The sequence below is a fragment of the Arachis stenosperma genome, chromosome 10, assembly GCF_014773155.1.
Source record: "Arachis stenosperma cultivar V10309 chromosome 10, arast.V10309.gnm1.PFL2, whole genome shotgun sequence".
In the NCBI taxonomy this organism is placed as follows: domain Eukaryota; kingdom Viridiplantae; phylum Streptophyta; class Magnoliopsida; order Fabales; family Fabaceae; genus Arachis; species Arachis stenosperma.
The window spans coordinates 87,279,591-87,294,562 of record NC_080386.1 but is presented as its reverse complement, the minus strand read 5'-3'; the positions used below and the strand labels follow the sequence as shown (position 1 = coordinate 87,294,562).

Sequence of the window (14,972 nt, the reverse complement as noted above, 5' to 3'; positions counted from 1 at the left end):
AACCCATGGGCTATCAGAAATGGGGTAGATTACCCCTGCCTGCCATAACTTCATGACCTCCTTTTGTACCACTTCTTTCATGACGGGATTTAATCTTCTCTGAGCTTGAATGGAGGGTCTAGCATCCTCTTCTAACAAGATCTTATGCATGCATATGGATGAACTTATCCCCTTCAAATCAGCTAGGGTCCATCCAATGGCATCTTGATGAGTTTGTAGCACCTTGATCAATTCTTCTTCCTGTTCTTGGCTCAGGGCAGAGCTAATGATAACAGGATGGCTCTCATCACTACCCAAGTATGCATACTTGAGATTAGGGGGCAATGCTTTGAGCTCAGGTTTTGGTGCTTCCTTTTCTTCTTTCATTCTCTCTGGCATGCTTGGCATGGTTGTTTCAGCAGCCTTGATGTCACTAACTTCAATATCCTTTGTGAACTCCTCCTCTGCCACTTCCTTTGTTGTTTCCTCAAAGGTTTCTTGTACTGCAATGTCCACTACATCCACCCTCATGCATTCCTTTAGTGATTCTGATGGATAGCTCATTGCCTTGAATACGTTAAACACCAATTGCTCATCATGTAATCTAAGAGTGAGTTCACCCTTTTGGACATCTATGATGGCTCCAGCAGTAGCCAAGAAGGGTCTTCCCAGGATTATCGAAGCTTTGGCTTCTTCCTCCATATCTAACACCACAAAATCGGCAGGAAATATAAAATCTCCCACTTTCACCAACAAATCCTCAACTATCCCATGAGGGAATTTAAGAGTTCGATCTGCCAATTGGAGGGCCATTCTTGTTGGTTTGGCTTCCTCAATCTTCATTCTTCTCATCATTGTTAGAGACATCAAATTGATACTGGCCCCTAAGTCACACAAGGCCTTCTCCACCATGACTTCTCCTATGATGCAGGGGATTTGGAAACTACCTGGATCCTTCAATTTCTGAGGCAATTTGTGTTGAATGATGGCACTACATTCTTCAGTCAACAACACAGTTTCCTCATTTCTCCAACTTCTCTTCTTGGTCATTAATTCCTTTAAGAATTTTGCATAGAGTGGCATTTGCTCTATTGCCTCAGCAAACGGAATGTTGATTTGAAGCTTCTTGAAAATCTCCAAAAATCTGGAGAATTGGCCATCCTTTTCACTTTTCATCAAACGTTGAGGATATGGTGCTTTGGGTGTATAAGGCTTCAGGACCTCTTTTTCTTTTTCTTTTGTTGCAGACGGTGTAAAAGATTGTCCCTGTTCCTTGTCTCTCACGTTTTCCTTTGCTTCATCCTCTGTGGTTTCCTTTGAGATCTCCTTTAGCTTCTTTCCACTTCTGAGGGTTATGGCCTTACATTCTTCCCTTGCAATAGCCTTGGCAGCATGAGAAACGCTTGGCCCAGGGGTTTGCTTGGACAAATACCCAATTTGATTTTCTAGCTTCTGGATGGCAGCTCCTTGGTTTTGCAAGTTAGAATTTACTTCTTCCTTAAAGGCTTTCAATTCGGTTATGTCTTGACCCATGGTTGCAAGCATTCTTTCTATCCTGTTTAATTGATCTTGAAATTGTTGGTTCGGATTAGGTTGGGCAGGTTGATTATTTTGGCCATGATATGGTGGTTGGGAGTAATTGTTTTGTGTGGCTTGGTATGATTTTTGGTTGGAGTTTTGGTATGTGGAATTGTTATGTTGGTTGGGGTTGTAAGGTTTGTGGTTTTGTGGTTGGGTTTGCTGGTTTCCCCACCCAAAGTTTGGGTGATTTTTCCAGCCTGGGTTGTAAGTATTGGAATGTGGATCATATGGTTGCCTTTGTTGATTTCCCACATAGTTGGCCTCTTCCCAATCACCTCCTTCAGTGCTTACCTCCTCTTGATCTTGTGTGTGTATTGCAGCCACTTGATTTGTTTCTAACTTCCTGGTGAGCTCTGCTAGTTGCTTGGCAAACACCTTGTTTTGGGCTAGAATTTTATCAACATGGTTCAGCTCCATGAATCCCTTAGTGTTGTGTCTCTCTGAAGCATAGTAGTACTCATTCTCAGCCACTGTCTCAATCACTTCAATGGCTTCTTCCACAGTCTTTTTCCTGTTCAATGAACCTCCTGATGAATGGTCTACAGCCTTCCTTGATTCATAAGAAAGTCCATCATAGAAAATATGCAATTGCACCCAGTCATGGAACATGTTTGGTGGGCATTTCCTTGTCAAATCCTTGAACCTCTCCCATGCCTCGTAGAGAGTTTCACCATCTTGTTGTCTAAAAGTTTAAACCTCAGATCGAAGCCTATTGACCTTTTGTGGGGGGTAGAAACGTGCCAGAAACTTGCTTTCCACCTCATCCCAGGTTGTTAGGCTCCCCCTTGGGAATGATTCCAGCCACTTAGCTGCCTTGTCCCTAAGTGAAAATGGGAACAAAAGCAGTTTATAGGCATCTTTCTGGACTCCATTGGACTTCACAGTGTCGCAAATTCTCAGGAATTTTGTGAGATGTTGGTTTGGATCTTCATTCGCACTCCCACCAAATGAACAATGATTCTCCACCAGTGATATTAGCTGTGGTTTGAGTTCAAAATTGTTGGCCTGAATAGGTGGTTTCTGAATGCTGCTACCACAATTTCCAGAGGTTGGGTTTATGTATGAACCAAGAACCCTCCTCTCGGGAATGGCATTGTTTCCATCAGCTCTCTCATGGTTGTGAACTTCTCTATCCATGTTGAGATCTAGAGCTTCCTCAAAATTGTCCTCAGATTCTCCTTCAGATTCTTCTTCTCCCAGTACTCTCTTCCCTCTTGCTTCCCTTCTAAGTCTATGAAGGATCCTCTCTGGTTCGGTATATGGAGGAGTTGATGTCCCTCTTCTCCTACCTGTCATACAAGAACACAGCACAGGCAACAAACAAGTGAAATACTCTTGGTTAATGGAAGAGTATGGTTAGAGCGGTTGAGGAATTAATTCAAATAGTTAGTGGGTCAGTGAGTTAATTGCTTGAAATTAAAGGCATAAAGAAAGTAAGCAAGTAACAGAGTGCAGGAACTAAAATTCATCAAGTAACATGAACTGAATTAACAAAACAAGAAAAATTGCTCAATCTAGTTAACTTCCAATTGGAGAATTGTCAATCGAAAACCAATCCCCGGCAACGGCGCCATAAACTTGATACAGCTATCTAGCTATAAACTTGATAGCTACGATTTTAGGAAATTGCACGATCGGCAAAAATTCATTCCGGCAAGTGCACCGGTTATCGTCAAGTAAAAACTCACAATAGAGTGAGGTCGAATCCCACAAGGATTGGTTGAGTGAGCAATTCGGATTAGAAGTGTGTTCTAGTTAAGCGGAATCAAGATTTAGATGAGAATTGCGGAATGTAAAATTGGCGGGAAACGTAAATGGCAAGAAATTGAAAGTGCGGAATCTTAAATTGCATGAATTAAAGAGCGAGAAGCTGAATTGCTGAAATTAAAAGGGGATCGGGGTGATTGCATGAATTAAATTTGCAGAATGTAAAATGAAAGTGGTAGATCAGAAATGGGAAATCATTGGGTGTCAGGAGATATTGAGATCTCCGAATCAAAACATTTTTATCCCTTCCTCAACCAATGCATTCATTGGATTTTGTTTGGCAATCTTATATGATTGGATCCCAATCCCTTGGCTCACCAATTCTCTCTAAAAACAAACAAATTCCCAATCCCTTGGTTTAAATGTTCATAAGAAGAGATGATGCTCGATCACTGATTATACCACACAGTTTCATGAACCACAATTTGGTAGGATTACATGTCACAATATCCATCCAAACCCCAATCCAATTCACTGTGAGAAAGCTTCTCTAGCATGAATCCTCCATTCCTTTCCCAAGGTTCCGAAGGATTCCAATTATGGATAGTTTCTTTCCCAAGACAACTAACCAATGGAATTAGATCGAGAAGCTTTCTAACAAAATTCAAGAGAAAAGATTGAAGAAGAAGATAAAAACTATTATTGATTCATTGAATTACAATAGAGCTCCCTAACCCAATGAAAGGGGTTTAGTGAGTCATAGCTCTGAATTCAAAGAATGATCCAAAGTTCTCTGTGTCAAAAGTTCTAAAAATGTAAAAAAAGTCCTTTCTAACTTAAATTCTATCCTATTTATACACTTTCTAAATTGAGCTTCTGTTGTGTTTCTTGGGCTTTGAGGCCTTTCTTTGATTTCCTTTTGCTTTGGGTTTATGATCCATAATCCTGATGAGGCTGCTGATCCAATTCTGCAACATTCATTGAGCCAACTTAGTGATAATCAAGTAATGACACATGACTCAACAAATTGAAATTCCAGACTCATCAATTCTTCAGGCCCAATCCCATAAACCATGATATTCAATTGGGTTTCATACCAGAGTATGTTTAAGTTAATGTTTGTGCTCAAATGCTAACTTAAACTGCAAGATCTTTGGCCCAGAAACCTTTTCAAATAGTGGCGTTTAAGTTGAAGTTTAAGCTTAAACTTCAACTTAAACGCCAGACACTTCCAGGAGGTAAAATTGTCGAACACGTTTAAGCTTCAGTTTAAGGATAAACTGAAGCTTAAACGTGGGAATGGAAGAAAGCAATCCTGGAGTGTGAAATGTCGAACACGTTTAAGCTTCAGTTTAAGGTTAAACTGAAGCTTAAACGTGGAAATGAAGAAAGCAACCCCTGGAGGAAAATTGAGTCGAACACGTTTAAGCGTCAGTTTAAGGTTAAACTGAAGCTTAAACGTGGAAATGGAGGGAAGCCATCCTGGAGGGCAAAGGTCGAACACGTTTAAGCTCCAGTTTAAGCTTAAACTGGAGCTTAAACGTGGGAATGCAAAACGCAACCCTGGAGGAGAATGGTCGACCACGTTTAAGCTTCAGTTTAAGCTTAAACTGAAGCTTAAACGTGGAAATGAGAAAGCAACCCTGGAGGAGAAAAAATAGTCGAACACGTTTAAGCTCCAGTTTAAGTTTAAACTGGAGCTTAAACGTGGGAATGCTCCCTGGTGCTTTCAATTCTAGCGTTTAACTTCCAGTTTAAGGTTAAACTGGAGGTTAAACGCCACTTGTGATATTCAAGCTTCCTTTATTGATTTTGTTGCTTCCTTGCCTAGCCTCTTCTTCCCTGAAATCATCCAAACAACTGCATCAAAGTCTTGCAAAATTTCATGAGAAATCTTTCATTCATAACATTCAAGTAATATAACTAAAAGCTCATGAAATTTGCATCAAAATCATACTTGTTTGGATGGTTCATTGCTTTGTTATTCATTTAACCATTCTTGGTTACTTTAAGCTCAAGAAAATGCATAAAACAACTAAAACTAACAAAAAAATGCTAGTGAAACTAGCCTAAGATGCCTTGGCATCAGTCATGTATGGGTGGGTTTGGGAGGGAAAGTGGATTGAATTTGAATGGTGAGGTAGGTGGGGTTTTATGAAAGATGGATGTGAGTGGTGAAGAGAATGGTAGGATTTGATAGGTGAGGGATTTTTGGAGAAGAGGTGTTGAGGTGATTGGTGAATGGGTGAAGAAGAGAGAGAGTGGTGGGGTAGGTGGGGATCCTGTGGGGTCCACAGATCTTGAGGTGTCAAGGATAATTCATCCCTGCACCAAGGGGCGAGCAAAAATGCTCATTCTGCCAATCCTGGCGTTAAACGCCAGGCTGGTACCCATTTCTGGCGTTTAACGCCAGCTTGTTGCCCATTCCTGGCATTAAACGCCAGTCTGGTGCCCCTTTCTGGCGTTAAACGCCCAGAATGGTGCCAGACTGGGCGTTAAATGCCCATTTGCTGCCCTTACTGGCGTTTAAACGCCAGCAAGGTTTTCCTCCAGGGTGTGCTGTATTTCTTTCTATTTTTCATTCTGTTTTTGCTTTTTCAATTGATTTTGTGACTTTCCATGATCATCAACCTACAGAAAACATAGAATAACAAAGGAAATTAGATAAATATAACATTGGGTTGCCTCCCAACAAGTGCTTCTTTAATGTCAGTAGCTTGACAGTGGGCTCTCATGGAGCCTCACAGATACTCAGAGCAATATTGGAACCTCCCGACACCAAACTTAGAGTTTGAATGTGGGGGTTCAACACCAAACTTAGAAGTTGGTTGTGGCCTCCCAACACTAAACTTAGAGTTTGACTGTGAGGGCTCTGTTTGACTCTGTTTTGAGAGAAGCTCTTCATGCTTCCTCTCCATGGTTACAGAGGGATATCCTTGAGCCTTAAACACAAAGGATTCTTCATTCACTTGAATGATCAATTCTCCTCTGTCAACATCAATCACAGCCTTTGCTGTGGCTAGGAAGGGTATGCCAAGGATGATGGATTCATCCATGCACTTCCCAGTTTCTAGGACTATGAAATCAGCAGGGATGTAATGGTCTTCAACCTTCACCAAAACATCCTCTACAAGTCCATAAGCTTGTTTTCTGGAATTGTCTGCCATCTCTAGTGAGATTCTTGCAGCTTGTACCTCTAAGATCCCTAGCTTCTCCACTATAGAGAGAGGCATAAGGTTTATGCTTGACCCTAGGTCACACAGAGCCTTCTTAAAGGTCATGGTGCCTATGGTACAAGGTATTGAGAACTTCCCAGGGTCCTGTCTCTTTTGAGGTAATTTCTGCCTAGACAAGTCATCCAGTTCTTTGGTGAGCAAAGGGGGTTCATCCTCCCAAGTCTCATTACCAAATAACTTGTCATTTAACTTCATGATTGCTCCAAGGTATTTAGCAACTTGCTCTTCAATGACATCTTCATCCTCTTCAGAGGAAGAATACTCATCCGAGCTCATGAATGGTAGAAGTAAATCCAATGGAATCTCTATGGTCTCATTATGAGCCTCAGATTCCCATGGTTCCTCATTAGGGAACTCATTGGAGGCCAGTGGATGTCCATTGAGGTCTTTCTCAGTGGTGATCACTGCCTCTTCCTCCTCTCCAAGTTCGGCCATGTGGGTCATGTTAATGGCCTTGCATTCTCCTTTTGGATTCTCTTCTGTATTGCTTGGAAGAGTACTAGGAGGGAGTTCAGTAACTTTCTTGCTCAGCTGTCCCACTTGTGCCTCCAAGTTTCTAATGGAGGACCTTGTTTCAGTCATGAAACTTTGAATGGCTTTGATTAGATCAGAGACCATGGTTGCTATGTCAGTGTGGCTCTGCTTAGAATTCTCTATCTATTGCTGAGAAGATAATGGAAAAGGCTTGCCATTGCTAAACCTGTTTCTTCTACCATTATTGTTGTTGAAACCTGGTTGAGGTCTCTGTTGATCCTTACATGAGAGATTTGGATGATTTCTCTATCAAGGATTATAGGTGTTTTCATAGGGTTCTCCCATGTAATTCACCTCTTCCATTGAAGGGTTCTCAGGATCATAAGCTTCTTCTTTAGATGAAGTATCCTTAGTACTAGCTAGTGCAGCTTGCATTCCAGACAGACTTTGAGAAATCATATTGACTTGCTGAGTCAATATTTTGTTCTGAGCCAGTATGGCATTCAGAGTATCAATCTCAAGAACTCCTTTCTTTTGATTCGTCCCATTGTTCACAGGATTCCTTTGAGAAGTGTACATGAATTGGTTATTTGCAACCATTTCAATGAACTCTTGAGCTTCTGCAGGCATCTTCTTCCTATGAAGAGATCCTCCAGCAGAGCTGTCCAATGACATCTTGGACAGTTCAGACAGACCATCATAGAAGATACCTATGATGCTCCATTCAGAAAGCATGTCAGAGGGACACTTTCTGATCAATTATTTGTATCTTTCCCAAGCTTCATAGAGGTATTTACCTTCCATCTGTCTGAAGGTTTGGACTACCACTCTAAGCTTACTCAATTTTTGAGGTGAAAAGAATTTTGCCAAGAAGGCATTGACTAGCTTTTCCCAAGAGTTCAGGCTTTCTTTAGGTTGTGAGTTCAACCATATCCTAGCTCTGTCTCTTACAGCAAAAGAGAATAGAATAAGTTTGTAGACCTCAGGGTCAACCCCATTAGTCTTGACAGTGTCACAGATTTGTAAGAATTCAGTTAAAAACTGATGAGGATCTTCTAATGGAAGTCCATGGAACTTGCAATTCTATTGCATTAGAGAAACTAATTGAGGTTTAATCTCAAAGTTGTTTGCTCCAATGGCAGGGATAGAGATGCTTCTCCCATAGAAGTCGGGAGTAGGTGTAGTAAAGTCACCCAGCACCTTCCTTGCATTGTTAGCATTGTTGTTGTTTTCGGCTGCCATGGGTTCTTCTTCTTTGAAGATTTCTGTTAGGTCCTCTACAGAGAGTTGTGCCTTAGCTTCTCTTAGCTTTCGCTTCAAGGTCCTTTCAGGTTCAGGGTCAGCCTCAACAAAAATGCTTTCGTCTTTGCTCCTGCTCATATAAAAGAGAAGAGAACAAAAAAATATGGAATCCTCTATGTCACAGTATAGAGACTCCTTGAGGTGTCAGAGGAAAAGAAAAATAGAAGGAAGAGATAGAAAATTCGAACTTATCTAGGAAAGATAGAGTTCGAATTGTGCATTGAGGAGTAGTGTTAGTCCATAAATAGAAGGATGTGAGAAGAGGGGAAGAAATTTTCGAAAATAAATTAAAAATATTTTATAAAAAATATTTTGAAAAATACTAATTGATTTTCGAAAACTAAGAGTGGAAAAGAAATCAAGTGATTTTTGAAAAAGATTTTGAAATTATAAATTAAAAAGATATGATTGAAAACTATTTTGAAAAAGATGTGATTTGAAAAACAATTTAAAAAGATTTGATTTTAAAAATTAATGACTTGTCTAACAAGAAAGATATGATTCAGACATTAAACCTTTCTCAACAGAAAAGGCAACATACTTGAAATGTTGAATCAAATCATTAATTGTTAGCAAGTATTTTTGAAAATGGAAAGAAATTGATTTTGAAAATATATGATTGAAAAGATATGATTTGAAAAAGATTTGGTTTTGAAAAAATTTTGAAAACTTGAAAAAAATTTGCATTAAAAACAAAATCTTCCCTCTTGTGCCATCTTGGCGTTAAACGCCCAGAATGGTATCCATTCTGGCGTTTAACACTCAAAACACTACCCTTTTAGGCGTTAAACGCCCAGCCAGGTGCCCTGGCTGGCGTTTAAACGCCAGTTTTCCTTCCTCACTGGACATTTTGAACGCCCAACTTTTTCTATGTAATTCCTCTGCTGTATGTTCTGAATCTTCAATTCTCTGTATTATTGACTTAAAAAGACACAAAGAATTTTTTTTTTGAATTTTTAATGATGAGGAATAATCAAAATGCATCTAAAATGCATGCAAGACACCAAACTTAGAAGTTTGTATACTACTGACACTAACAAAATGAGAATGCATATGAGAAACAACAAAACACTCAAGACAAGAGAATTTAAAGATCAGAACAAGGAAATCATCAAGAACAACATGAAGATCAATTAAGACACATGAATGAATTCGAAAAATGCAAGAAGAAAAGAAACACGCAATTGACACCAAACTTAAAATAAGACACTAGACTCAACAAGAAACAAAAATATTTTTGGTTTTAAGATTTTATAATTTTTTTGGATTTTTTTTTTGAAAATTGAGTGAAAAAGAAAATAAGGATATCAAAATTCTTAATGAGAATTCCAAGAATCATGCAATGTTAGTCTAAAGCTTTAGTCTAAAGGAATTAGACATGGCTAGCCAAGCTTCAGCAGGACATTACATTCAAGAGCTAAATTGATGAGAATCAATCAGCTTTGGTGATGATAAGACATCACCTTGAAACACTAGAATTCATTCTTAAGAACTCTGAAGAAAAATACCTAATCTAAGCAACAAGATGAACCGTCAGTTGTCCAAACTCAAACAATCTCCGGCAACGGCGCCAAAAACTTGGTGTTGTTGCCGGATCAAAACTTGGCACTGTTATTGCAGGGAACAAATGCGAAACTGTAGTTAGGACATTTAATTCCCCGACAACGGCACCAAAAACTTGGTGCATGAAATTGTGATCATCAATGGCGCCATCAACATGGTATGCTCAATTGCAATCTCAACTTTTTATCACAACTTCGCACAACTAACCAGCAAGTGCACTGGGTCGTCCAAGTAATAAACCTTACGCGAGTAAGGGTCGATCCCACGGAGATTGTTGGTATGAAGCAAGCTATGGTCACCTTGTAAATCTCAGTCAGGCAGATTCAAATGGTTATGGATGATTTATGAATAAAGCATAAAATAAAGATAAAGATAATTATGTAATTCATTGGTGAGAATTTCAGATAAGCATATGGAGATGCTTTGTCCCTTCCGTCTCTCTGCTTTCCTACTGTCTTCATCCAATCCTTCTTACTCCTTTCCATGGCAAGCTGTATGTTGGGCATCACCGTTGTCAGTGGCTACAGTCCCGTCCTCTCAGTGAAAATGTTCAACGCGCTCTGTCACAGCACGGCTAATCATCTGTCGGTTCTCAATCAGGTTGGAATAGAATCCAGTGATTCTTTTGCATCTGTCACTAACGCCCAGCCTTCAAGAGTTTGAAGCTCGTCATAGTCATTCAATCATTGAATCCTACTCAGAATACCACAGACAAGGTTTAGACCTTCCGGATTCTCTTGAATGCCGCCATCAATTCTAGCTTATACCACGAAGATTCTGATTAAGGAATCCAAGAGATAAACATTCAAGCCTTGTTTGCTTGTAGAACGGGAGTGGTTGTCAGGCGCGCATTCATAGGTGAGAATAATGATGAGCGTCACATAATCATCACATTCATCATGTTCTTGGGTGCGAACGAGTATCTTAGAACAAGAATAAGCTGAATTGAATATAAGAACAATAGTAATTGCATTAATACTCGAGGTATAGCAGAGCTCCACACGTTAATCTATGGTGTGTAGAAACTCCACCATTGAAAATACATAAGAACAAGGTCTAGGCATGGCCATGAGGGCAGCCCCATGATCTAAGATAGCATAAGACTAAAGATAGCTACCAAGATGAAAATACAATAGTAAAAGGTCCTATTTGTAGAGAACTAGTAGCCTAGGGTTTACAAAGATGAGTAAATGACATAAAAATCCACTTCCGGGCCCACTTGGTGTGTGCTTGGGCTGAGCATTGAAGCTTTCATGTGTAGAGACTTTTCTTGGAGTTAAACGCCAGCTTTTGTGCCAGTTTGGGCGTTTAACTCCCATTCCTGTGCCAGTTCCGGCGTTTAACGCCGGGCAGTTTTGAGCTGATTTGGAACGCCAGTTTGGGCCATCAAATCTCGGGCAAAGTATGGACTATTGTACATTGCTGAAAAGCCCAGGATGTCCTCTTTCCAACGCAATTGAGATCGCGCCAATTGGGTTTCTGTAGCTCCAGAAAATCTACTTTGAGTGCAGGGAGGTCAGAATCCAACAGTATCTGCAGTCCTTTTCAGCTTCTGAATCAGATTTTTGTTCAGGTCCCTCAATTTCAGCCAGAAAATACCTGAAATCACAGAAAAACACACAAACTCATAGTATGGTCCAGAAAAGTGAATTTTAACTAAAAACTAATAAAAATATAATAAAAACTAACTAAAACATACTAAAAACACACTAAAAACAATGCCAAAAAGCGTATAAATTATCTGCTCATCAACGCTCATCATCATTCTCACTTATGAATGCGTGCCTGACAACCACTCCAGTTCTACAAGCAAACAAGGCTTGAATGTTTATCTCTTGGATTCCTTAATCAGAATCTTCGTGGTATAAGCTAGAATTAATGGCGGCATTCAAGAGAATCCGGAAGGTCTAAACCTTGTCTGTGGTATTTTGAGTAGGATTCAAGGATTGAATGACTGTGACGAGCTTCAAACTCCTGAAGGCTGGGCGTTAGTGACAGACGCAAAAGAATCACTGGATTCTATTCCAACCTGATTGAGAACCGACAAATGATTAGCCGTGCTGTGACAGAGCACGTTGAACATTTTCACTAAGAGGACGGGACTGTAGCCATTGACAACGGTGATGCCCAACATACAGCTTGCCATGGAAAGGAGTAAGAAGGATTGGATGAAGACAGTAGGAAAGCAGAGAGACGGAAGGGACAAAGCATCTCTATACGCTTATCTGAAATTCTCACCAATGAATTACATAAGTATCTCTATCTTTATTTTATACTTTATTCATAAATCCTCCATAACCATTTGAATCTGCCTGATTGAGATTTACAAGATGACCATAGCTTGCTTCATACCAACAATCTCCGTGGGATCGACCCTTACTCGCGTAAGGTTTATTACTTGGACGACCCAGTGCACTTGCTGGTTAGTTGTGCGAAGTTGTGATAAAGAGTTGAGATTGCAATTGAGCGTACCATGTTGATGGCGCCATTGCTGATCACAATTTCGTGCACCACCAGCCTAACTTTCGGCCAATACACCTTTTATGTCGATTTTTCAGGGCCACATGTGTGCGTCATTGATGCGTACGCGTGAAGGGCCAAAATCTCAAATGACGCGTACGCGTGAGGGACGCGTACGCGTGGTGATGCTTGTGCGATTGGCACACTTCCTGCACAGTTCCCACGCAACTTTCTGTTCAGTTTTTTTTATGAAGAATGCTGATGCTAATGCACACATTTTGAATGACACTAATAAAATTAAAACAAAATAAACAAGGAATAAAAGGAACGATTATACCATGGTGGGTTGTCTCCCACCTAGCACTTTTAGTTAAAGTCCTTAAGTTGGACATTTGGTGAGCTCCTTGTCATGGCGGCTTGTGCTTGAACTCATCCTGAAACTTCCACCAATGCTTGGACTTCCAATAAGCTCTATCAATACCAAGTAAATTCCTCAAGCTTTGATGGAGTTCTTCACAATCTTTGAGCTCCCAAATTTGATCCTCATATATGCTTGGATCCCAAATCTTGTTTCTGCACCCGTCTTGAAGTGGATCATCATGATTCCATCTGGGTGGTAAGCAATCCGAATTCTTACTAAGGCATCCAAACAGCTTCCTAGACCCATTCAATCAAGCTTTACACCAATATATGCACTTCAGCTTGGAGTGTGCAACCGTATTGAACCTTGCAGGGCAACTTCTACTGCTAACCATTTTGTTCTTACTTTTAAAGCCACAAAGAGCTCTAAGCTGACCATCTGTCTCAAGTAGCCCATATTCAAGTGAGAAAGTAAAGGTTAAGGATAGGTATTTTACCCACTTGAATGTTCTGTTGGACAGTGATGGCCTTAGGAGAGGTGTTTCTAATGAACTTACAAGCTCCACTCCTTTGTGTTCTTCTTTGACAACTACCACCTCTTTGCAAGCTTCTTCAATATCAACCTCTTCCTCTTGGTAGCTTTCTTCCAATTCAATCTCTTCTTCATTGCTCACCAAGGGCATGGGAGGTTGTGCATCTTCTTCTTGAATCTCCATCTCTTGATCAACCTCTTCCAAGTCTTTAACCAGGATATGCCTTGGAGATTGTACACCCTCCTCAGCATCAATTTTAATCACCTTGGAAGGAGGCTCTATAACCTGACTTTCCCATGGAGGTTCAGCATCTCCTAAGTCTACAACCACTTTTTTCCTTTTCAATAATTGCTGCTTTGTCCAGTTGTTTAAGTATAAAATCGTACTCATCCTTGATGATTTTGTTTCCATGACAACGCCTTTCAACTATTCTTTCATCTTCAAGGGTCTTTCCTATCTCCACATTTTGGGCCTACTCTTGCTCTAAGACAAAATCAGATTCTTCCTTGATGTCTTCCTTCACTAATTCTTCAATCACTCCTTCGACTTCAAGGGTCTCTACTACCTTTACCTTTAGTGCCTCCTCTAGCTCCTTATGAAGTATGGATTCGCAAAGATGATCCCTTCTTTCTTGTTCCATGTCAATAGCATCATTGGGATCATGTTTTTCTTCGATTGATGGATGTGGGTGCTCTTCCATGGATAGTGGTGATGAGATGGAGAGATCATTCTGTGGTTAAAAAGGAAGTGTACTAGAGCTTGAGGGTTGATTGTTAAAGGTATTCGGTGGTACAATTTGGGCGACGAGAGCTTGTATAGTAGAGTTTAGATCGGTAAGTGCTTTTTCCATTGAGGTTTGGGGTGGATAGGAGGGTTCATGGTAGGAAGGTCGTTCATCTTGATAATGATAAGAAGATGGTGTATATTGAGGTGGTGGTTCATGAGAGTAGTTGTGTTGGAATGGAGGTGGTTCTATGTATGGTTCATTTGGCTCATAAGGTGGTTGGTATGGTGGTCCAAAGCTATGTTGAGCCTTCATAGGCGTATGGTAGTGGTTGTTGATAATCAAAAGAGTGCTCACCATAGCCATTGCCTTGATATGCATGACAGAATGGTTGTTGATAGTCCATTGGAGGTTGTTGTTGCCATGAGGGTTGATCAAATCCTTGTGGCTCCTCCCATCTTTGATTGTCCCAACCTTGATGCATATTCTCATTGTAATCTCCTCTTCCTGCAACATAATTGTAACCAGACTCATAGCCAAAGGGATGAGAGTTCATGGTAGCTAAAGGAAATGAAAACTAATAAAAATTAATGAAAATAAACTCCTAAAACTAGAAATACTAACAACAAAAATTTTGAAAAAGGTTTAAATTTTGAAAAGATTTGATTTTAAAAATTTTAAATTTAAATTTTGAATTTTGAATTTTGAATTTTAGAATTTAAATATTGAAATTTGAAATTTTGATTTTGAAATAAGATAAGATAAGATTTTGAAAAAGATATGATTTTTGAAAAAGATTTGAATTTTGAAATTTAAAACTAAGATAAGATAAGATAAAAATTTTAAAATAAAAATCTGAATTTTTTGTAATTTTCAAAGAAAAACCAATTAAAATAAAGAGAAAAGCTATTTTTGAAATTAATGGGGAAAGAGAAAAATAATAAAATGACACTAAACATAGAATTTTTAGATCAAAGCAAAGAAAACAAACAAGAAAAATATTTACAATAACCAATAATAAGGCACACGTTTGCAATTCCCCAGCAACGGCGC

The 14,972-nt window shown here is 39.6% G+C and overlaps 1 non-coding gene across 1 annotated transcript; it reads left to right on the top strand.

Moving 5' to 3' along the window:
* The first annotated feature begins 2,167 nt into the window (after positions 1–2,167).
* Positions 2,168–2,271, top strand: LOC130959792 (small nucleolar RNA R71). The gene has a single exon (XR_009078858.1). It is a non-coding gene; the product is annotated as a small nucleolar RNA R71 (small nucleolar RNA).
* The last annotated feature ends 12,701 nt before the right edge of the window (positions 2,272–14,972 follow it).